This window comes from Dipteris shenzhenensis, chromosome 2, assembly GCF_047967505.1.
Source record: "Dipteris shenzhenensis isolate YYH24624 ecotype China chromosome 2, Dip_SZ_1.0, whole genome shotgun sequence".
Classification (NCBI taxonomy): Eukaryota; Viridiplantae; Streptophyta; class Polypodiopsida; order Gleicheniales; family Dipteridaceae; genus Dipteris; species Dipteris shenzhenensis.
The window spans coordinates 48,239,391-48,261,612 of NC_141597.1; positions in this window are offsets into that span (position 1 = coordinate 48,239,391).

Here is a 22,222-nt window from a genome sequence, read left to right on the forward strand (position 1 = left end):
GCGATAATGCACCTCAATGTGCTTTGTTCTAGAATGATAGACTGGGTTATTTGCCAAGTGTATACTACTCATGTTGTCACAATAAATGACAATTGGCCCATCTGTAGACTGATGCATATCATAAAGTAACTTATGCAACCAAGCTACCTCACATGTAGCCGTTGTTGCACCCCTGTACTCAGCCTCTGTGCTCGACAAGGCAACTCTAGGCTGTTTCTTGCTGCTCCAAGTGACTACAACACTCCCAAAAGAGAACACATATCCACTGGTAGATCGTCTATCAGAAATACTACTAGCCTAATCAGCATGAGTGTATCCATGCAACTGTATGTGAACCCCAGTCTCATAAAATAGTCCATACTGCAATGTGGACTTCACATACCTCAGTATGCGTCTAGTCGTATCCAAATGCGGTTTTTTGGAGCCTCCATAAACTGACTTACCAACCCAACAACATAGCTCAAATTTGGCCTGGTAATAGTCATATAAATCAAACTTCCTACTATGCATCTGTACATAGTAGGGTCTTCCAGAAGCTCACCTGCATCTATGCTCAACTTCATATTCTGCTCCAAAGGAACTGAAATAGGCTTACAGCCTATCATCCCATATTTGGACAGCATATCCAATCCATACTACCTCTGCAAGAGCCATATCCCACTTGTGGATCTAATCACCTCAATGCCCAAGAAGTAATGCAGCTCTCCCAAATCCTTCATCTTAAACTTCTACTTCAAAAGCATTTTCACATGAAGGATATCTTCATCACTATCACCTGTGATGATCAAATCATCAACATAAATGACAAGCAGCATAATGCCTTTCTCTGTTTTTCTCGCATAAAGTGAGAAATCTACCTTGGAAATCTGAAATCCAATAGTGACAAGATACTATCTTATCTTGTCAGATTATGCTCTGGGTGCTTGCTTCAAGCCATACAAGGCTTTCTTCAACCTACAAACAAACTCAGGATGAACAGCATGAACATAACTTGGTGGCTGCTCCATATAGACCTCCTCTTGCAAATCATCATGCAAGAATGCATTCTTTACATCCATCTGATGTAAAGACCATCCCTTTGATGCAGCCATGGCAATGACTACTCTTACGGTTGCCATCCTTGCAACCGGACTGAATGTTTCTTCATAATCAATGCCATATGTCTGTGCATACCCTTGACAACTAATCTTGCCTTGTATCTGCTCACAGAACCATCTGCATTGTGCTTCACCTTATAAACCCACTTGCAGCCAATTGCATTCTTGTCTTTAGGCAAAGGCACCAATTCCCATGTAGCATTTGATTCCAAGGCATCCATTTCTTCATCCATGGCTTTCTCCCATTTTTCTTTTCCCATGGCTTGCTCAAAAGAAGTGGGTTCTGGTTCTTGTATCACTTTGACCATATAGGCATAGTGAATGGCTATAAATCCATCATATTTCAACCTATCCACACGATACTTAACTCTGGTAGACCTACGCAAAATAGGCTCACTACCAGGTGCTCTTAAAACATCCCTTGTCTTCCTTACTCCAGGTGTAACAATACAAGGAATACCGAACTCATCATCAAGGCTTTGTTTTGAGCCACCGGATTCACCATCCACATAAGAGTGACTTGCATTCACATCAACCATGGGCTGATCTACTTTCTCTTTGCCCTTTCGTGATACTTGCATACCACTATCTGCAGTGCTTTGAGGAGATTCTCTTGATCTCAATCTGCCTGTCCATGGCGAAGTATGTGAACCATTGCTAGAGGACACTACAGGTCCACTAATATTTTGTGATTGCTGCTGTGAATTCTGTGCAGCATTACCATTTTGTGCATCTACATCATCAATCACATTTACTGGTTTATACCAACTGCTCATCTCATCAAAAACATCTCTGCTCACTGTAAACTTACGAGTAGAAGGGTTATAGCATCTATACCCTTTCTGCTGCACAGAATAACCAGTAAAGATGCACTTCTCAGCTTTTGGATCCAATTTGGATCTCAACTCATCTGGCACATGAACATAGGCAATGCAACAAAAAACTTTCAAATGAGAAATATCTAATTTCCTACCAATATACCTCTCCTCTGGCATCATGCCATGTATTGCTACAGTGGGAGTCCTGTTCATTATGTAGACTGCAGTATCAACTGCTTCAGCCCGATAATAATCTGGTAGGTCTTTTTCGTTGAGCATGGTATGAGATACCTCTCCAATATGCCTGTTTTTCCTTTCTACAAGTCCATTTTGCTGTGGGGTATGATTGCATGAATATTGCTGCTTTATGCCATGCTCTTGCAAGAACCTTACAAACTCATTTGAGAGGTACTCTCCCCCTCCATCTAACCTTAGGCATTTTATTTGCAGGCCTGTTTCTTTTTCAACCATAGCTTTAAAAGCTTTGAAATGCCCAAACACTTCACTTTTCTTTTTCATAAAATACACCCAAACTTTTCTGTTGTAGTCATCAATAAAAGTGACAAAATAATGATAGCCTCCAATAGATGCAGCTTTAGTAGTCCACACATGAGAGTGGATTAATTCCAATGGCCTCTTACTCTCTTGAACATGTCTAGGAAATGGTTTCCTTGCATGTTTTCCAAATTGACAAGCTTCACATACCTTATGCATTTCTGCAACCTTGAACTTAGGAAATCCTGCAACAATATTTTGGGCCTGCATTAATTTAAGTCATTGTACATTAACATGACCAATGAGTTTATGCCAGATATCAATATCTGCAACTACACCAATCCCATGTGCAAACATTGCTGCACTCAATTCAGGCATGTCCGCATCCAATGTAAACATCCTGCCCTTCTTCTTCCCTTTTGCTATCAAGCGACCTTTATTTTTCATATCCTCAACAAAGCATCCATGAGGATTAAATCTGACGTGCAAGCCCTGCTCAACCATTTGACCAACAGAGACCAGGTTCTTGGTGATATTCGGGACATGAAATACATCAAATAGGTATTTCTTTTTCCCATCCTACATAGACAAAGGAATTTTGCCAATCTGCACAATAGGATGTGCAATACATCACCAGTCTCCACAAATCCTGGTCTTTCCATTTTCCTTGCATGGTGCATCCATTCTACATGACCTATCATGTGGTTTGACGCACTTGAGTCAACATACCACACATCATTGCTTTCTTCTGCACTTCTCATAGAATTGGTCATGTGCTGCACCATAAACAAATGCTCATTTCTGTCATCACCCTATCTACTAGAGGATGCATAAATGCCTTGCTGCAATTTTTTAGTCATGATGTCATTCTGCTTTTTATAGCAGTCTTTAGCCATATGACCCATTTTACCACAGTAGTGGCATTCAACATTGCAGTTTGCATTTTGGCCTTTCTGCCATCCACCACGACCTCTTTGGCTCCCCCTGCCTCTAAGGTTACCACGTCCTCCTCCATAGGACTGGTTTTCTTGAATTTGCTGCATATTCTGATTTCTACCACGGCCTCCAGATTGGCCTGCTCTACCTCTGCCTCTACCTCTTCCAGCATTTGAGTAGAAGACAATTTCCTTTGAAGTTCCTCCTGAAGAAGATGCACCACCATTTCTCTGCTCTTCAAAAATTAGAAGAGCAATCAACTCCTCAAAATCAGGAAATTTTTGACGGACGGCAATGGATGTCTAGAATTGTGCATAATCCTTTCCTAGACCATTCAAGGTCACAGAAACTAAATCATCATCTTCCACTGGCGACCCAATAGAAGCAAGTGCATCTGCAATCTTCTTCACCTTCATGTGGTAGTCATTGATGCTCATATTTTCTCTCTGCACATTATGCAACTCCTGCTTGAGCTACATTTTTATGGCTTGCGTAGTTGTGCTATACATTTTCATCAAAGTATCCCATGTCTCCTTCGGCATGCTTGCATCCTGAATATGCACGATCATAGAATCTGAAATACTGATAGACAGCTAGTACATAACTTTTCTGGCTCTCTCATGCCATCCTTTAAATGCCTGCAACTCCTATTGATTGGTAACATTAGGAATAATTGGTTCTTGTTCAGCTCCGGTAATGAACTCTCAATAGCCTTTTCCCTTAAGGAAATTCGTCATTCTAAACTTCCATGCTTGGAAGTTGTTCTTGTCAAGCTTTTCAGTGACTATCTGTGAAAGAGCATCAAACGCCATTACAGAACACTGCAAAAATATTCTATCACTGCAAAAAACACAACTTCTGCCTCACAAGGGAAAATCTGCAAAACTGACGAAAGTGATATTTGACCACACAGTCACTTCCTAGTGACGATTTTGCATCAATTGGCAATAAGAATGATTCTGTCACTCCCAATATCTCTGTGCACAGGCATATGATGCAATTTCTGTGGTAACTTTTCACCGACCTATAGAACAGTGGTCGCACAGTAAAAATAGGGCACTTTTTTGAGTGCTTGCGGAAAACTTCCGCAGCATATACTGCCCTCTCGTCGCACCGCGAAGGGCGTCCAATCTGAGACAGTGCACTCTTGCACTTTCCGGCTGTGCTACCTATAGAGATTTGGTTTGCTTTCTTGAGCTCCTTACCACGAACCGAGCTCTGATACCATGTAAAGAGAGTGGGAGAGAAGTAAGGAGTCTCACTTGTAGCTTTCTCACATACACAATAGGGGAATACACACAAAGGTGGAGGTTGAAAACAATTTTCCTCTTCTTAGTTGTGAAAGCCAAAAGAACTCTCTCTAAGTACAAAAGGAATAGGTGAATCCTATATGTGGGTCTCAAACCAAACTTAGCTAACTAAGGTGGCATACTAACTGAGCCACTAACTAGAGTACATAAAGATAGCAGTCATCTAGCTATTATTCATGGGCGGTGTACCAACCGCATCTGCAGTTAACAAGTCAATGACATAAATGCACAATGGTCACCCTAGCATATCACAAGTAGAGCTTGATATCTCAACAATGAGTGCCTATAGGATTGCCAAGTCATTGTCAAATACTTGGCCTTCCAAGGTTCCATTATTAGCTTATGTTTCTATATCCCAATCAATGTCAGCACCATAGCCTTTTATTATGGACTCTTTAGGGTCCCTATCCCACTTAACGCTTGCCATGAAGACTGGCATTTCCACTACTTCTGATTCATCATCCTAGATTGGTGCTTCTAGTTGTATCATTTGGGCAAAATATTGTCATTGTTTCTCCCATGTGCAGGTTCCAAGGGTGTTGGTAACCTACAGTCGTGTCGTTGCTCGTTGTAGTATAGGTGTTCACAAGTGTAGCATAGGTCCTCGGGTCGTGTTCCGATGAGAGGTGTAGGCCAAAGAGTGGAAGCAGATCTCATGTGCGTGTGGATGAGAAAGAGAGCTTGATCATAACGATTGATGGAGGCTCTCGCCTCCACGGGAGTTCAAGGGTTTAGAAGGGGATTTCAGGGTTTGAAAGGGGGACATGGTTGAGAGGGATAACTAGGAGTTCCAAGGTTTAGAGGGGGTTGTAGGGTTTAGGAGGAGTCCAAAGTTGAGGAGTGGAGATCTATTCTCCTTCGCGGATTCAAGGGGTAAGGGTTGAGGAGGAGGGAAAAGGAAGGATGAGGAAGATGGAGGAGAGTGGGGGAGGAGGAAGGGAGGAGGAGGAGGTGAGTGGAGGAGGAGGAGAGTGGAGGAGGAGGAGGAGGGAGGAGGAGAAGGAGGAGGGAGGAGGAGGGAGGGAGGAGGAGGAGGTGACTAGAGGAGGAGGAGGAGGGAGGAAGGAGGAGGAAGGAGGAGGAGTGCAAGGGTAAGGGCATGCTAGAACACGATAGTGTAAGAGAGCATGGATGCAATGGAGATTAATTACATGAACACAATAGTGAGCTTGAACACTGAAGCCTAAAGAGTGGGAGCTTCATTCCATTAAGAGATGTTTATACATGTTGGTCTCTATACAATCCGGAGGTACCTCCGTGGTGGGACCTCTTTTGTAGGAGACCTTTTGGACAGGAGTCCCTCCACTTTTGGAGGGGACCTTTTGGGTCTCTAGACAAAGTGGGTGACCTTTTGGGTCTCTACACAAAGTGGGGGGACCTTTTGGGTCTCTACACAAAGTGGAGGGACCTCAAAAAGTGTAGGCTTTTAGTCTTTCTCTCTTTAGATCTTGATTTTGCAAGTATGATTGGATCTTTTCTAGAGAGGATTTTGGCTATGCTCATCCTTTAAGATTCATCATACCATCTTTCAAGCTCAATATATTACAATCGAAGCTTTGCCACTACTCTACACACACAATGCTCTCATAGTTGTTATCCTAGACTGCACTTCTTGCCCTTGTTGCCACAGGGTTAACAATTATTTACGACAAGATAAAATTTTGTTAAACATAATTTCCCTTCTTTCATAATTGTTTACTTATGAGGGAGATTTGACGAGAAAGATCTCAATTCCAAAGATTCTATAAAGTTCTTAGAATCTACCGGCTATTTGGTAGTGGCCTTGTATTTAACCATTAAAATAGGAGGTTTGGTGAGGTCTCTTTTGGGATTCTTAATATCTAGCTAGCTTGTACTTGCATTTTCTACTTATAGCTTCAGCTACTTTGAAATTATTATGTTGCAGTATTTTCAAAGCTTGATACTACATAAACGGTAGTGTGTACTAGTCCATTGTGAGGTAATACATCTAACATGTGGAAATGACTTTATAAATGCACTTACTTAGTGGTCTTGGATACCTTGTGATAAAAGAGAGTCCTTGAAGCCTTAAGTTAATGATAGACAAGAGGACAACCTAGGTGCTCGAGATCATTCCAAGGACACACTCCCACATCGTTATAAAAGGAAGGATAAGGAGACTTGCTCTTGAATCCAAATCCTATCCTTAGCTCGCGTGGGTGGTAAGCAAGAAACACTATACTTTAGCTCACATGGGCTACCACTCACTCATAATAAGTATGTACACCTCCCATAATCAGGCTTCCCTCTCTTCCTTCCTTTTATTAGGCTAGCTAGAGCTAGTAGTTAGAATGACACCAATCTCACTACAATGGCAACTGTATACCTTCCATGATCAAGCTTTCCTCTGTTGCTTCCTTTTATCACAGTACTAGCTAGAGCTAGTTAGAGTGACACTAGTTGTCACATCAATGGCAACTATGGACTCAAGAAAATTCCTCAAAGATTGGGTGCAATCAATGATGTACATAGCATGATGAGCATGGCCATTAATATTCTTGAGTTTTCTTCTCTAAACTTTGTCTCCATGATACCTCTACTTGTATTATTCATTAATGATTGCTTCATTTTTGGGTTTTTCCTCCTTCTAGACTTGGTTTCCTTTTGTGGAGAGATTAAAAAATGGCTCATTCGTGATCTTGTGGTTTTACTTCTTGACATCACTGAAGTTACCTTTGGAGGGAGTGGTTTTGTTGTCATTGGTTCTACTAGCCAATCCATCTACTTTCTCTACCTAGAATGTGGTCTAAGAACTCAGTTTTCACTAAGAGTATTGTGTTTGATTACCTTCTATATTGGGTCAATGAGTTGTAAAGTTTTTTTCTTAAGTATGAGGCTTTTGTGCTTTGTTTCTTTCAAGTTTCAACTTTTGTATTAATTACCTTTGCTTTCAAGTTCTAGCTTCTATGTTAATTACCTTTGCTTTTTGTTTCCTTCTCCATTATGACATTGGTTGGCTCAATTCTTTCATGCCTTTTCTTGTGTAGGTGCTTTTTTCTTGGTTGCTAAGTTATGGGTAAAGTTTGTAGTCGAGTGTTTTAAGGTAGCAAGTCTCTCCTACACTTTTATAATTGAGCCTATCAACTCAGTTATGTGGTTTGTTGTATTTTAAGTTGATGTGGGTGATAGAGAAATGCGCTAAGGAATAAGGAATAATTGTAGTTGTAGTAGAACATATTTACTTCTTTTGACTCTTTGAGGTCACTTATAGAAACATGGCCCTGTAGACTAGGTAGGATAGTTGAAGTGCAGTTCTTTTCATATACCGCTTGAATTATAGACAACTAATGTTGGATGCCTTAGCCTAGAACACATCCAAAGAGCACCATTGGGTCATAGATTCCCTGCTCTAGACCAACCTTTGCCTAGAAAATATTACCTATCATTGTTGTTCCCAGTATGTGATTTGGAGACGATAGCACACAAGTTTTTGAGCTACCCCTCTCTATAGATTGTCTAGTGTGGCTTTGTAATCATCTTGTCCAAGGTGTAGAGGATCCATTGGGTTTTCAATTGGGAGAAGGTGCCTTAGCTAATGGAGGGGAGGCATGCTTTCTCCATCTAGATGACTTCATTGGCCTATATCGTTGACGACGATCAACTTATTTTGGTCTTAAGATAAAATCCTTAGAGGTGGTCTACAGGACAATCAACATCCATCATTTCATTTCAGGGCCTCATTGATTGTTGGATTGGTATTTTCTCAAGGATTTTTATCGATGGTTATTTTCTTATTCTAGGGAAGACAAAAACATTACCCTATGGATCATGTCAGACTCTCAAGAAAAGACATTGGGGAATCATTATGGATGCTAGTTTTGTGTTTAGGATCACACTTGAGTGTATCGTCAATTGCTTTGTAGACTTTGTACATGTTTCTCAAGTCTCTTGAGGTTTTTTAGCTTGCTTTGTGTGCATTATTGTGTTTTCAACTTCTTAAGGTTTGGGAGCATGTGAAATCTTTGCCGTTTCAATGCTCCTCCTTAAGTAAGGTTGAGAGAATTTTATGCTTCTAAGCAGATTTCCCTTTGGAGCTTAGTTTGTTGCATTGTTTTTTGAGGCCATGTCTAGGCTTTTGGTTTGCTTTTGTCTAATTAATCTCATAATGAGCTTTTTCTTTTGTGCTTTTTACAAAGCCTTCAGTCTTTCATAATCCCTTTCTTTCACTTTGTTGTTGTCATGACAACTACGTTTGCTTTCTTGCCTAGTCAATTAGGCTTCCTTGCTCATTTTAGTGTTTGTTTATAGATGTTTTCCACCAATTCTTGTCTAGCTATATTGCTTCCCCATGATTACATTTTGCTTGCTTTGCTTTGTTTTTGGTTGCTTGTCATGGCTAGATTTTGATACCAAGAAGTTTGATGGTTTTGTAGGCCCTTGGTAGAGATGATGTTAACACCTTCACTAGTTATTAATTCTAAGGCATTTTGACAGACTCTTATGTGTATAAGTGTGGGGCAAGATGCTTTTTCTTAGTTGACTAAATGATATTTAGCATGTGTGGATGTCTTGCTAAATTTTTTTATTCTTTATAGTTGTAGTTTCTAGTTTCTTATTGCTAGGGTTGTTGGATTCATGTTGTTCAAGGCATATAACAGCTATAAATTTTGTGATAGGTACATAGGAGGTTTTTTATGATAGGTACATAGGATTTTTTTGTGGTTGGTCATCTTCTCCTCATTTTTCCAAAAAGTTCTTTTGGTTTCTAGGTTTTCTTCATCATGTATGGCTCTTTGAAGTGGTACGTGGGTGTGTGGCTTGTGGAATGTTCGATGTGTGTTATTGTCAAATTTCCATTTCAATCTATCTTTATGGGAAGTTGTATACATATGCATCATGATAGAAAAGTTACACGACTGATGTCCAATCATGATAGGTGATGAAGCAAGGATAACATAAATAGAAGTTGAAATATTTTTTGTGGTAATGACAACCCATAGTGATACACCCTAACCCCTGATGGGGAATGGGATTCATTTATAAAATTTTGTTTTAGATTCTTAAAACATCTAGAATTAACAAGACTCAAATATGATAGTAAAATGATGAGGACCTAGAAACATGTTCATCATGGAACTCATGAAAATTTTAGAGTATCTAGTGCAACTTAACATAGTCCACATAAGCATTACGTTTCCATGTTGATTGAGTTGTGTACTTGGTAGAATTCAATGAACTATGTTCATAGACTTTCGCTTGACTGGTTTGTTGACTTTACATTTAGCTCCTATGTGTGTTCAGAGGTAATGTACATGTGTTGTCTCTTGTAATCATGAAGCTTATTAACTTGTAAGCATAGTTTTCATATTTTCTATTGATTATCATTGAATTTGTCTTCAAAATGTACTTGTGTGGACACTTTTTATATAAAGGATCTCAAAATGATGTTCATACAGAAAAAATTTTGTAATTAAAAAAAAAATCATTACCTTTGATTGTTTGAAACTTCTGATTGATGTTGCCTTAGATGGGGGCTTATTGGATGTATATGGCTCAAGATATGGACTTTTAAAAAAATAGACTAATTTTTGTTTAAACATTATAAAGGAAACCCACAAGATTCCATGTGTACAATGGGAGTGTGATTAATCCTACATTTAATTTGTTAAATAGATGCCCTACTATATATGAAAATGATTTATAAACCATCTTTTCAGCCAGCGAGTTGAGGGAAGGGGAAAAAGGAGAAGCATATGAGCTCACTTGGATGCCCTTTATGATGATATGTTATGGGACTATGTGATATAACTTGCTACTCACTATTCACATGCTAGTTTACTCCTATTTACTCGCTATATTTACTCGCTATTTACATGCTAGTTTTAATGACAAGAATAAGCTCACATTCTTAGGGTCGCTAGCTACCATGATCATCTATTGATGTTGGAATTATGACTACTTCTACATAAATATCAAACCAATTTTTAGTCAGGGCACCATGCATGATTTACCCACACATGTGTCATTGTTTATTGTTTGCACCATTGTGGCATTGTTTGCCTTTACTTCTTTAGTCATTTGCAATCTACAATGTATATGTTCTACCTTGTCATACCTCTTGCCATTTGATGTTTTGGACATTGTGCTATGCCCTCCACTTGTGGTCATGCTCAAGAACTCATAGTGCTGTTAGCCATAGCATGCTAATTTGAATGGAGAAATATTAGTGTCCCATTGGCACATATAGTTTGGACCTACTCTTGTAGCCATTTCCACCTATAGTTGCTCCTATCTTTTGTTGTAAGGCCCTCATCCATGCCTTGACTAGGGATTCTCCAAATAAATAGTATAAGAGACACTATAGTATATGGCCTTTTGAAACATAGTTTCACAGGCAAAGAAAATTTTCATGAGGATAGTTTAAAATTTTGATTTCGAAAATCAATGTGATGTCACTCTTGGATATAATGATTTTTGGACATTATTTCTCTCAAGTCAAAAGAATGGAATCCTAAAATCTAGGGACCACACACTCTAGCACTGGACCTTGAACCATAAGTTAAAATACTGCATGTTGGAAAGTAATCGAGACCAAATAACTACACAATTCAATGATGAATAAATGACATAACATTGCACAACTTTTCTCCATGATGGAGGGAAATTTCGTAAGAGAGTATGAACGCTTCCATTCTTATAGACCTCAAGGTGATTACCTTTTCAAAAAAATATGGATCTTTACTCAAACTAGAGGATATAGGCCCTTTAACCCTCATCCTTTCATTTTCATGTTTATCCCACGCACCATAAATTTTCCATATTTTGGTGCTCACTCTTTTGCAGATCTCCTCAGGCTTCAAGGACCTTTCTCACTTTTCCATTTTAGCACTAAGTATGGACTTTAAGTTGTGAGACTTCTTCAAAAAAATCACTAAGGCACCTTAAATTCATGGTCACTAGATCTCATTGTCATAGATGTTCCCATTGGATATCATTCATCATCAAGAGACATCATAGTTCCACCTTGGAACCTTTGACAAAATATGAAGAGGGGAGAGGAGAAGAGTGGAGATGAGGGGAGAGGGTACAGCTAGAAGCACACCACAAATGACTAACTGTACACTAGATTTGGTTGAAAAAATAGAATATATACAAACCCATTTAGGGTTAGGGTTAGGGGATCTAACCCTTTCCTTTATAGCACTCTATAAGGTTAGTGCTATGCACATATGATCACATGATGGTGCTATGCACACGTGATCACATGATGTTGAGCATGAAATCTCAACACCTTCCCTCAAGATCAACATCATGAAGTAGGCCTTCCCTCAAGATGATGATTCTGGGGAATCGAAGAAGGACTGAGCATTACATTCCATCACACCCCTTTAATGGGAATGCCCTTCCTCTGCGTCAAACCAAGAGCTAGTCGGTGTTTCTCGAATAGCTCTTTACTGAGTGGTTTGGTAAAGATGTCTGCAACGTTCTCTTTGCTATCACAATGCTGCATTGTGATGTCACCAAGTAACACTCTTTCTCTGATGAAGTGCTCTTTGACATCAATGTGCTTTGTTTTGGAGTGATCTATACTGGATTCTTGGCCAATGCTTGAGCCGATTGATTATCATAGTATATTGTTGTTGGCTTTGGCTCATCAAAGTAATCTATTTTTGACAATAGTCTTCTAAGCCATATAGCCTCACATGCACCTGTAGTGAGTGCTCTATATTTTGCTTCAGTCAAAGACAAAGAAACAGTTGGTTATTTGTTTGACAACCATGATATAGCACCTTGACCAAGGAAAAATGCATATCCCTGTGTCGATCTCCTAGTCTCATGATCTCCGGCATAGTCACTATCACAGTATCCCATGCAACCGTGGATGACTTCCTCTGTATTCTATCCCAAACTGTCTTGTACCTCTGATGTATCTCAAGACTCTTTTGGCTGCATTCGAGTGAGATTGTTTTGGATTTGCCATAAACTGTGCTAGTGAGCTTACTGCATAACAAATATCTAGCCGAGTGATAGTCAGATATATAAGAGATCCGATGAGCTACCTGTAGTACCTGTCATTAACTGTAGGCTTTTCTAAATCTTTAGTAAGTTTCAAACTCTGTTCCATGGGAGTGGCTACAATCTTGCAATCTGCCATATGAAACTTCTTCAAGAGACTGTCAACAGACTTGAGTTGACTAATGAATGTGCTATCTGAATCTCTCCAGAACTCGATTCCAAGACAATAGTGCATAAGTCCAAGATCTTTCATGTCGAACTCTACAGATAAGTCTTGTTTCAATTTTTTGATGAAGCTATTTTTGCTTCCTATCACAATCAGATCATCTACATACAAAAGTGCAATAGTAATGTCTTCCCCTTGAATTTTGTAGTAGAGAGTATGATCTGCATTGGATTTCATGTATCCCAGATTAGCAAAATACTTGTCAATTCTACTGTACCAACTTTTGGGTGCTTGCTTTAAGCCATAGAGACTTTTTTTGAGATGGCAAACCTTATTCTCCTTTCCTGGTTCAACATAACCTACTGGTTGTTGCATGTAGACTTCCTCATCTAGGTAACCATTGAGAAATGCATTCTTGACATTGAGTTGATACACATTCCATCTGCTAAGTGTTGCTAGTGATATCAAGAACCATATGGAGTCCATCTTTGCTACTGGAGCATAAGTCTCATCATAGTCCTGACCATATTGCTGTGCAAATCCTTTTGCAACTAGTTTGGCTTTGTATCTCTGAATACTGCCATCTAGATTGTACTTCACTTTGTATACCCATTTGTTTGCTATGGCCTTCTTTCCTGGTGGAAGGTTGCATAATTTCCAAGTATTATTCTTCTACAAAGCATCCATTTCTTCATTCATAGCAGTTTGCCATTCTGGCTTGTCTACTGCATCTTCGAAGTACACTGGCCCTTCTATAGCCATGATGGTAGTCATAAGAGCATAGTTGGTGGTTTCCACCTGAATTGCTTTGCATTTCTAAGCATATGTCAATCTGGCTGGTGGTCTATTTTCCCTAGTAGACCGTCTGAGCTGCTGTGGCTCTGCTTGGGGTGTTGCTAGCAATTCTTGCTCTTCTTCTTCAATCTATTCTGTAGATGACTGTGAAGTCGATGCTTAGATCCCGTTGCTAGTGCTATGACAATAGATGGAGTAGAGCTACTAGTGGCTACATCATCCAATGGTCTAGGTGTAGACCCATCGACATACTCCCATTTGTCCTGAAGTACAAGAATGGTCTCCATTCGGTATTTCCATGCACTGTAATTGAAGTTGTCTAACTTAGCAGATGCCTCCAGATTGAGGTTGCTAGTCGTAGACATGGTGCAAGAAATGTACTCAAAAGTGTCGTGAAAATCTCTGTATGAATCAACTGCAAATACACTGACTATGCCAAGTGAAATCTCTGAACCATCGGTGAAGATAGAACTGCAATATATAAAATCTGATATGTATTCCAAGGCTTGTGGCAATGATGTCGGGAATAGCCAAGAGGCTTTACAAATGATGTGCACGATGCTGTGAGATAGCCGAATAGGCTTTACAATGGTGGCATGTGTGTGTGAAATCAAGTGCTATCTACCCATTGAAACAATCTACAATGCCTCTGTACTCTTTGAAGTCTACTCACTGAACTGATGAACGTAAGGTTTCAGGTAATGTAATGATGTGAAATTGTATGTGAGCGTATGGACTAACTCCGAGTAGGTACTAGTCGGGAATTTCGGGCATGGCTTAGATTGGCAACTTGGGAAAATTCAAAGCGTCCCCTCTATGGCGATCTAGTCTACTCTGGTCTAGATCTATACCAACTGTCGATCGATGAAAGAACAACAAATAATTCCTTTTCTTTTGTTCTTTTTAAGTGCTGGGTTAGATGCATCGATGTAGAGGCGAATGTACGTGAAGAAAGTGGTTTTGTCGGTGAAGCTCAAATGTGAGTGTAATTTGCGCTGAAATGTGCACATGATGTGACAAGCACATAGAGCACAAAAAAATGAGCGACTTTCCTTTTTGGAGCGCCCTCAAATTCTTCCTGGATCAAGAGATACGACTTGATCTAGGTGGAGGGCCAAAAGGAGTGCAAATGGTGCTCAATTTTTATGTGTCACTGTGGGTCACATGCAGTGATGATGTGGCATTAATGATGTGGTAGTGATGATGTGGTGCAGATGATGTGGCACAGGTGATGTGGCACTAATGATGTGGACTACTGACATGCTAATGAGCTGGTAGGGTGATGTGGCTTGCTTACATGGCTGTGATGACATGTCAGATAAGGTGTTGACGTGGCAACAGGATAGGCTTTGTTAACGTGGCATAAGGATAGGGGTGACATGTGGTAGGTGAGGTGTGATGACATGTGGCATGAGGATAAGATGACATGGCACAAGGCAAGGGCTGCTGATGTGGCAGAGTGGATAAGTGCCACGTGGCTGACTGTAGTGTACCGGAATCTAGGATGATTTTGACGAAATCTTTGGGATTCCGTCATCTTCTCCGTCGACTGCAAGGAGATAGCTATGGAGGTGTGTGGATATGGTGACGAGGCGGGCTTCGTATCGGCTTCCTTCTACTATGCATAGAGAGCCACTTTTGATTGGAGCCTTCGAGAGGTGGAAGCATGAAGGCTAGTCGTAGAGCTGTGTGTGGCCAGAGAGCTTAGGCTCTCGTTAAATAGCACTGGAGCACTGTCACTTAGAGTTTGGGATAGCCATGTGCAAGAGCTACTACTGGAGATGAGGAGCTGTCTTAGGCTATCTAGGGTGTTGTTGGTCGGTAGAGCTACAAGGCAATGGCTCGGAGTATCAGGAGCTACTGCTATCGACGAGGAGCCATCTCGAGTGGTCTAGGGTGTCTTTGGTCAGCGGTAGAGCTACAAGGCAATGGCTTGGAGTCGCAGTCCGGTTGGCTATAGGCGTAGTCGATGTTGATGCAGTCCGTGAGCATGAAGGCACTAGAGCTCCTTTTTAATTAGATCTTTGATATCTGCTCTAAAGGACTATAGAGCTTAGTTGTTGCAGCCTTTGGAGTCTGTTGAAGTCACTGGAGAGGATACTTGAGCTCTCAAGGAGAGGTTGTTAACCAAGGGCTTAGCACAATAGCACTCAGGCTCTTTCACTCTCAATAGACTCAAAAATCTCTCTTTTCTCACATATCTTTCTCAATGAAGAATCTCTCTCTCTCTCAACTCAAGAAACACTCATATAAATTCTCTCTCAAATAACGAAAATCTCTCAAGAACAATGACAGAAATCTTCTTCCAATGGACGGAATTTTCTCTCAATGGAAGAGAATGGAACACTCAATCTCTCGATCTCTCAATCTCTCAATCACTCTCACAAGAAGGATGGCGCCTCAGCGGAAGGCAGAACCATGCTCTGATACCATGACAAAATATGAAGAGGGGAGAGGAGAAGAGTGGAGATGAGGAGAGAGGGCACAGCTAGAGAGGACATCACAAATGACTAACTGTACACTAGATTTAGTTGAAAAAATAGAATATATACAAACCCATTTAGGGTTAGGGTTAGGGGATCTAACCCTTTCCTTTATAGCACTCTATAAGGTTAGTGCTATGCACATATGATCACATGATGGTGCTATGCACACGTGATCACATGATGTTGAGCGTGGACTCTCAACAACCTTAATGTCTTGGTGTCACTCATATTACATTACTAGAGGGCAGCACCTTTCTACACAATTAAGGAGATGAGACCCTCACCATTGCATAATGGGTAGGATGTGTGAACACCAATGAGTAAGAGCTCAATTGAGAACAAATACAAGCCCCAATGCTTAGAGGTGGAAGAGGCGTAAACCTCCAACATTGAAGATTAACTACTCACCCTCAACATTGTGAGCGTAGCAATGATTGCAACAATGTAGGCAGCCATGGAGATGATGATGGAAGATAACAAGCCCAAGGTGGCCTTATAGTTAGTAGGTTCATGCATAAGGTGTTAAACCTTATGCATGCATGCATTCATCTAATGAGACTGATATTGAAAAATCAATGCCAATATCTCACCAAAGATGGTGTTAAGAATGTTGTAAATTTCATCATATAATAGTCTAGTGAGGACTCTAAAGGGGAATATGGAAAAACCCTAACCCTAATCCTAAGGGGTAAAGTTGTATATAGTGCCATTTGTCTTGATTTTTGAATATAGTGTGTGTATGTGTTGCATTTCAAATTAAATCAAAGGCTTGTTTTCACTCCAATGTTTATGTGTTGCCTTCCCTATTTGTATTTGAGGTATGTTAACATAATTTCTTCATTGATCAACACCAAGAGCAATCTAAACACAAGTTTGATAGTCAAAGGGGGTTCATCTTATTCCTTTGTTATAGTGTAAGAGGTAAGACTAGTTATATATTGTTCCAATGCTTCCATCGAGACTGCTTTCCATGGTGGCATCTATTGATTCTCAAATTTATGTTTCTATTCTAGTTGTGTAATCTATCTTTGGGACTTTTTCCATAGTGGTTGCATCTATCGATCTTGACCCATATGATTTCAAATCTTTGGCAACCATTGTAATGAATGTATGTGTGATCACAGGAAAGAGGAGCAAACCATGAAAAGATTTCACGGCTTCAACAAAAAATTCAAGAGTGCTATAAAAAGGAGGAGCTCATTGCAAAAAAGGAGACAGATTTGCTAGCCTAGCTGCAGCAACAGGCTGGAAAAGAAGAGCTCCCTATTACCACTACCACTCAGAGGATCCCTCCCCACGACCATGCATCTTCTTTGGCCAAATGCCTTAGGGTATTGTACTATCACGTCCCTTCAGGTCAACTGTTCCCTGCCTCCCCTGTAACTCAGACGACCACTGCCCCCTGCGGTTTAGACCTCCACTGCCTCCCCTTTGACGACTCTCCCTACCACCATAGTGCCTCAGCATACGTCTTATGTTACACCCTCTCCATCGGCAGCCACTTTAATTGTTTACAAGAGACCAGTGGCAAGGAACGACCCAATTGGTGTCTCTGTCAAAGTGCGCAATGAAGCTACTCCCCCCCCTAGATTTCAAGCCGCTTGAACCCAAGCCTCGAAGCAGAAGCCACAAAGCGTGCCACATCCTCGCATTCTTGGCACGATCATCCTACGAGTGGTTGCCCACCTGGAGCCAAAGGAAGAATCACAGGAGGCAGCTTAACACGCTTTTCATTTGTGGTTCGAATTATGTTAAGATGATGACTAGGTTGTTTAGTATAGACTCTGCTAGTGAGCAGAACTGTCGGATTTATGCTAGTCTTTTTTTACTATTGTAAATATTGTTGACACTTTTTTAATATAAACCCACATTTTAAAATTAAAAAAACAACCTTGTTAACCTTTGGCTGGGTTAACCATGTGCCACGTTGGTAACCCTTGGCCGGGTTGCCACATGGTACATGCCACGTGCCACGTTGCTCGCTAAACCTTTATCAGGTTGTCCAAGGATGAGGTTCTTGTACAACTCTTCTTGAGGTAAGACTTATCCCTTTTAGGTTATACTCTTTGGTGGAATTGTCATAAATACACAATCGATAAATACACAATCGTGGTGCTTGGTGTGTGATTGTTTCAAGATAGTTATGGTAATTTCAGTATGTGTCAAAATTACATTGAACAATTTGATAATCACAAAAATAACCACTTAGAAACACTTACGATATAATCCCTTTTGCAAGTACTTATGAAGAGGCTTCCTCTTCTTAGGTGCGGGGCAAGACACCACTTGATGGGTGTCCTACCCCCATCTTGTGATGTCCCCTCGGGTAAGGGGGTACACACACACACATGCACACATGCACACATGCATGCACTCACACTCACACACACACACACACTTTCTAACCCTTCCTCACTTTTTGAACCCTAGCTCCCTTATATTCCACCTTACCCCCCTCCCCTTTTTTTTATTTTTTATTTTTTATTAAATTATATTTAATTCTATTTAATTTTTTAATTTTTACTATTTATTTAATTTTTAATTATTATTTTTTGCTTTCATTAAGCTCCCCCCACTTTCCTTGTTTAGTAAATTTTTCCTTATCTCGTTTAATTTATTTTAATTTATTTTATTTTTAAAATTTACCTTCTATTAAATTCCCTCTTGTCCAAAATTCCCCTTTCCCCCTATTTTTCCTATTGTCCTTTATTTTTTCCTAAATTCCTAACATTTTTTCTAAATAGTTCATTTTTCCTTGACTTTTTTCTTATTTTAGCCTAATTTCAATACAAGTGTTTTTTCTTTTTTCTCATTTAATTTCTTTTTCTAAAATTCTTCTACTTTTTATTATTATTTCTCCTTTCTCAAATTTTTACGAAATTTTCTTAAAATTTTTCTTTTATTTCCTATTTTCCCTAAGTTTTTCCTAATTTTTAAAATTATTCCCTGAGTTATTTCCTAATTATCTCCTATTTTCTCCCTAATTTTTTCTAATGTTTTCTTAAACTTTTCCTAAGTATTCCCCTATTTTTCCTAGTTCTCCTCTCTTAAAACTTTAGTTTTAATCCTTGTAGTATTTTTCGTAAATTTTTTCTTTTTTGAAAATGAAGAAATTCCCTTTAATTTTTTCTTTTACTTTGCTCCTTTTATTTCATATTATATTTGCTTTTTGATTTTTCCTAATAACTATATTTTTAAACCTATTCTATTTGTTTTATTTCGTCTAGTCACTACTCGCTAGCACTTACTACCCTATTTTCCCCCCCACTCCTCGATTTCTGCATGACCTCATCATTGCAAGGTGTCTGCCGCCCTAATTTTTCTTGGGCCTCACCCTCCTCTCCTACCTGACCCTCCTGACTTTGCTCACCTCTCCCTATTTAAACCCCCTCTACCAAATGCCCCCTCACTTACGCTAAGTCTACCCACTATCTAGTGCCCAATGCCCATAGAGCCTTTACTCACTCGGGCGCTCCTCTCCCCTTTGTCCCTGAGACAGTTGTGGCGGTGCTGCCAGGTTGCCCATGCCCTACCTCGTTTTGTGCAACTTCCTATGACTAGTATGCTCCCACAACTCCCAGTATAGTCTGTGGCAATGTGCCGCTCTAACCGTGTGGACTTAGTGGCTCGTATTGCTCTTCCACCCCCGCGGCCCTCAAATTTTGTTGACGCGTTGTGGAGCTCAGTTGCTCATGAGTTGTACTGCTCTTCAAACCCCCGTGCCACTTCGAATTTTGCTGACGCACTCCTCGTATTCCACTCTGCATGGCGACCTTGACCTCACAAGTTCAAAGAACCCCTCCCCCCTCCCTTTTTGCTTCCTTCATTTATTAAACCCCCTCCCCCCTCCCTTTTTATAAGTCTTAAATATTAGACCCCCTCCCCCCTCCCTTGTTATTACCTTTACTTCTTTAAAACACCCCTTCCCCCTCCCTTGTTATTACCTTTACGTCTTTAAAACACCCCTCTCTCTCCTCATTAAACAAAACCCCCTTTGTTTTGAAAAACAACCCCCCTTCATAACTCTTACTTATCTATACATTTCTTTTGTTCCCCCCTATTAAATAACAACCCCCCTTTATTATCCTTACTATTTCTCCTTTCCCCCCCTATTTCTACATATTGTTAGCTTGTGCCCTTTATTTTCTTACCCTTAATTTCCTACAAATTACCCCTCTTTTTCTTTATAATTCCTAACATATCTCTCCATTTTCTTCCTAAATAAATCTATCTCCCAAATCCCACCTCTGACCAATATTTCTTTATACTTTAAACTATCTCTTTCCAGTTTCTTCCCCCTCCCTTCCTTTTAAACTCCTTCCAAAAGTCCCCCTCCTACGTATTATATTTCTCACCCCCCTGCCATTCACTTTCCTTCCAACCTCATTACAATTGTGTCTAAAACTCACCCTACAATTTCTATCCTCTATCCTCTAATACAAACCCCCCCTATGCTAGATATGTACATGTAAATATTAATACCTAAGTTCCCCCTCTCTATATATGTATTTCTAGTTCCCCCCCCCCCCCCCCCCCCCTCCAAGTATTTATATCTAGACCTCCCCTTTTCCCCACCCATCTCTATATACACATTTCTCCCTGCTTCCCCCTCCTCTCTATAGAGGTATCTTCCCCCTTTATTTCTACTTATTTTCTTTAGTTCTACTTCCCTCCCCCTTCTCTATTATTTTTCCTTTGGTTTCCCTTCTAGTTCCCCTTCGATTTTTACCTTCTAATTAACCCCCTCATCCCTTTGCAATTATGTCGTCCTTTTTTTACATTTTCACACATATAAATCCCATCTTTTACACTTAAATTCTTACATCGTGCTAGTTAAGTTCATGACTAAGCTTCTAATTTATTGTGACCCCGATAATAAGGGAGGAATATTTATGACACCTGTCTTCCCAATTTAAGTTAACATGGTTCTTATCATGTTTTCTTATTGGATGGTGCCAGGTATGTAGATTCTCCTCTTTAGTAAATAAGATGCTTGTCAGGACTGCATAGGCGTTATTATTTACACTTTTGTACCAACTTTTGGTTTTATGAACAGCCATGTAATAAATAAATTTTTATCCACCTTATCTGAGCTTTGTGTGCCGTGTTGTTAAAAGGTTTTTTATTTTAAACACACACACACACCCAAACCTTGTTAACCTTTGGCTGGGTTAACCATGTGCCATGTTGGTAACCCTTGGCCGGGTTGCCACAAAAATAACCACTCAGAAACACTTACAATATAATCCCTGTTGCAAGTACTTATAAAGAGGCTTCCTATTTTTAGGTGCGGGGTAGGACACCACTTGATGGGTGTCTTGTCCCCATCTTGTGGTGTCCCCCTGAGTAAGGGGGTACACACACACACACACACACACACACACACACACACACTTTCTAACCCTTCCTCCCTTTTTGAACCCTAGCTCCATTATATTCCACCTTACCGCCCTCCCCTTTTTTTATTTTTTACTTTTTATTTTTTATTAAATTGTATTTAATTCTATTTATTTTTTTAATTATTAATTTTATTAAATTTTCTCATTATTATTTTTGCTTTCATTAAACTCCCCTCACTTTCCTTGCTTAGTAAAATTTTCCTTATCCCAATGAATTTTATTTTTTATTTTTTATTTTTTAAATTTACCATCCTATTAAATTCCCTCTTGTGCAAAATTCCCCTTTCCTCCTATTTTTCCTGAATTCCTAATGTTTTTTCTAAATAGTTCCTTTTTCGTAGACCTTTTTCTTATTTTAGCCTAATTTCACTACAATTCTTTTTTCTTTTTTCTAATTTAATTTATTTTTCTAAATTTCCTCTACTTTTTATTATTACTTCTCCTTTCTCAAAATTTTACCAAATTTTCTTAAATGTTTCCTTTTATTTCCTATTTTCCCTAAGTTTTTCCTAATTTTTAAAATTATTCCCCGAGTTATTTGTGCCGTGTTGTTAAAAGGTTTTTTATTTTAAACTCACGCACACACACACACACACTCCTCGATGTAATTTCTAAATATATTTTCTACCATCTTCCTTTATACATTTAGATATTTAGATATTTCTCTAAATAAAGACAATAACCAATGCAAAAGAAGCAGCCAACATAAATATAAGTAAATACATAAGGCACTCTAGATCACT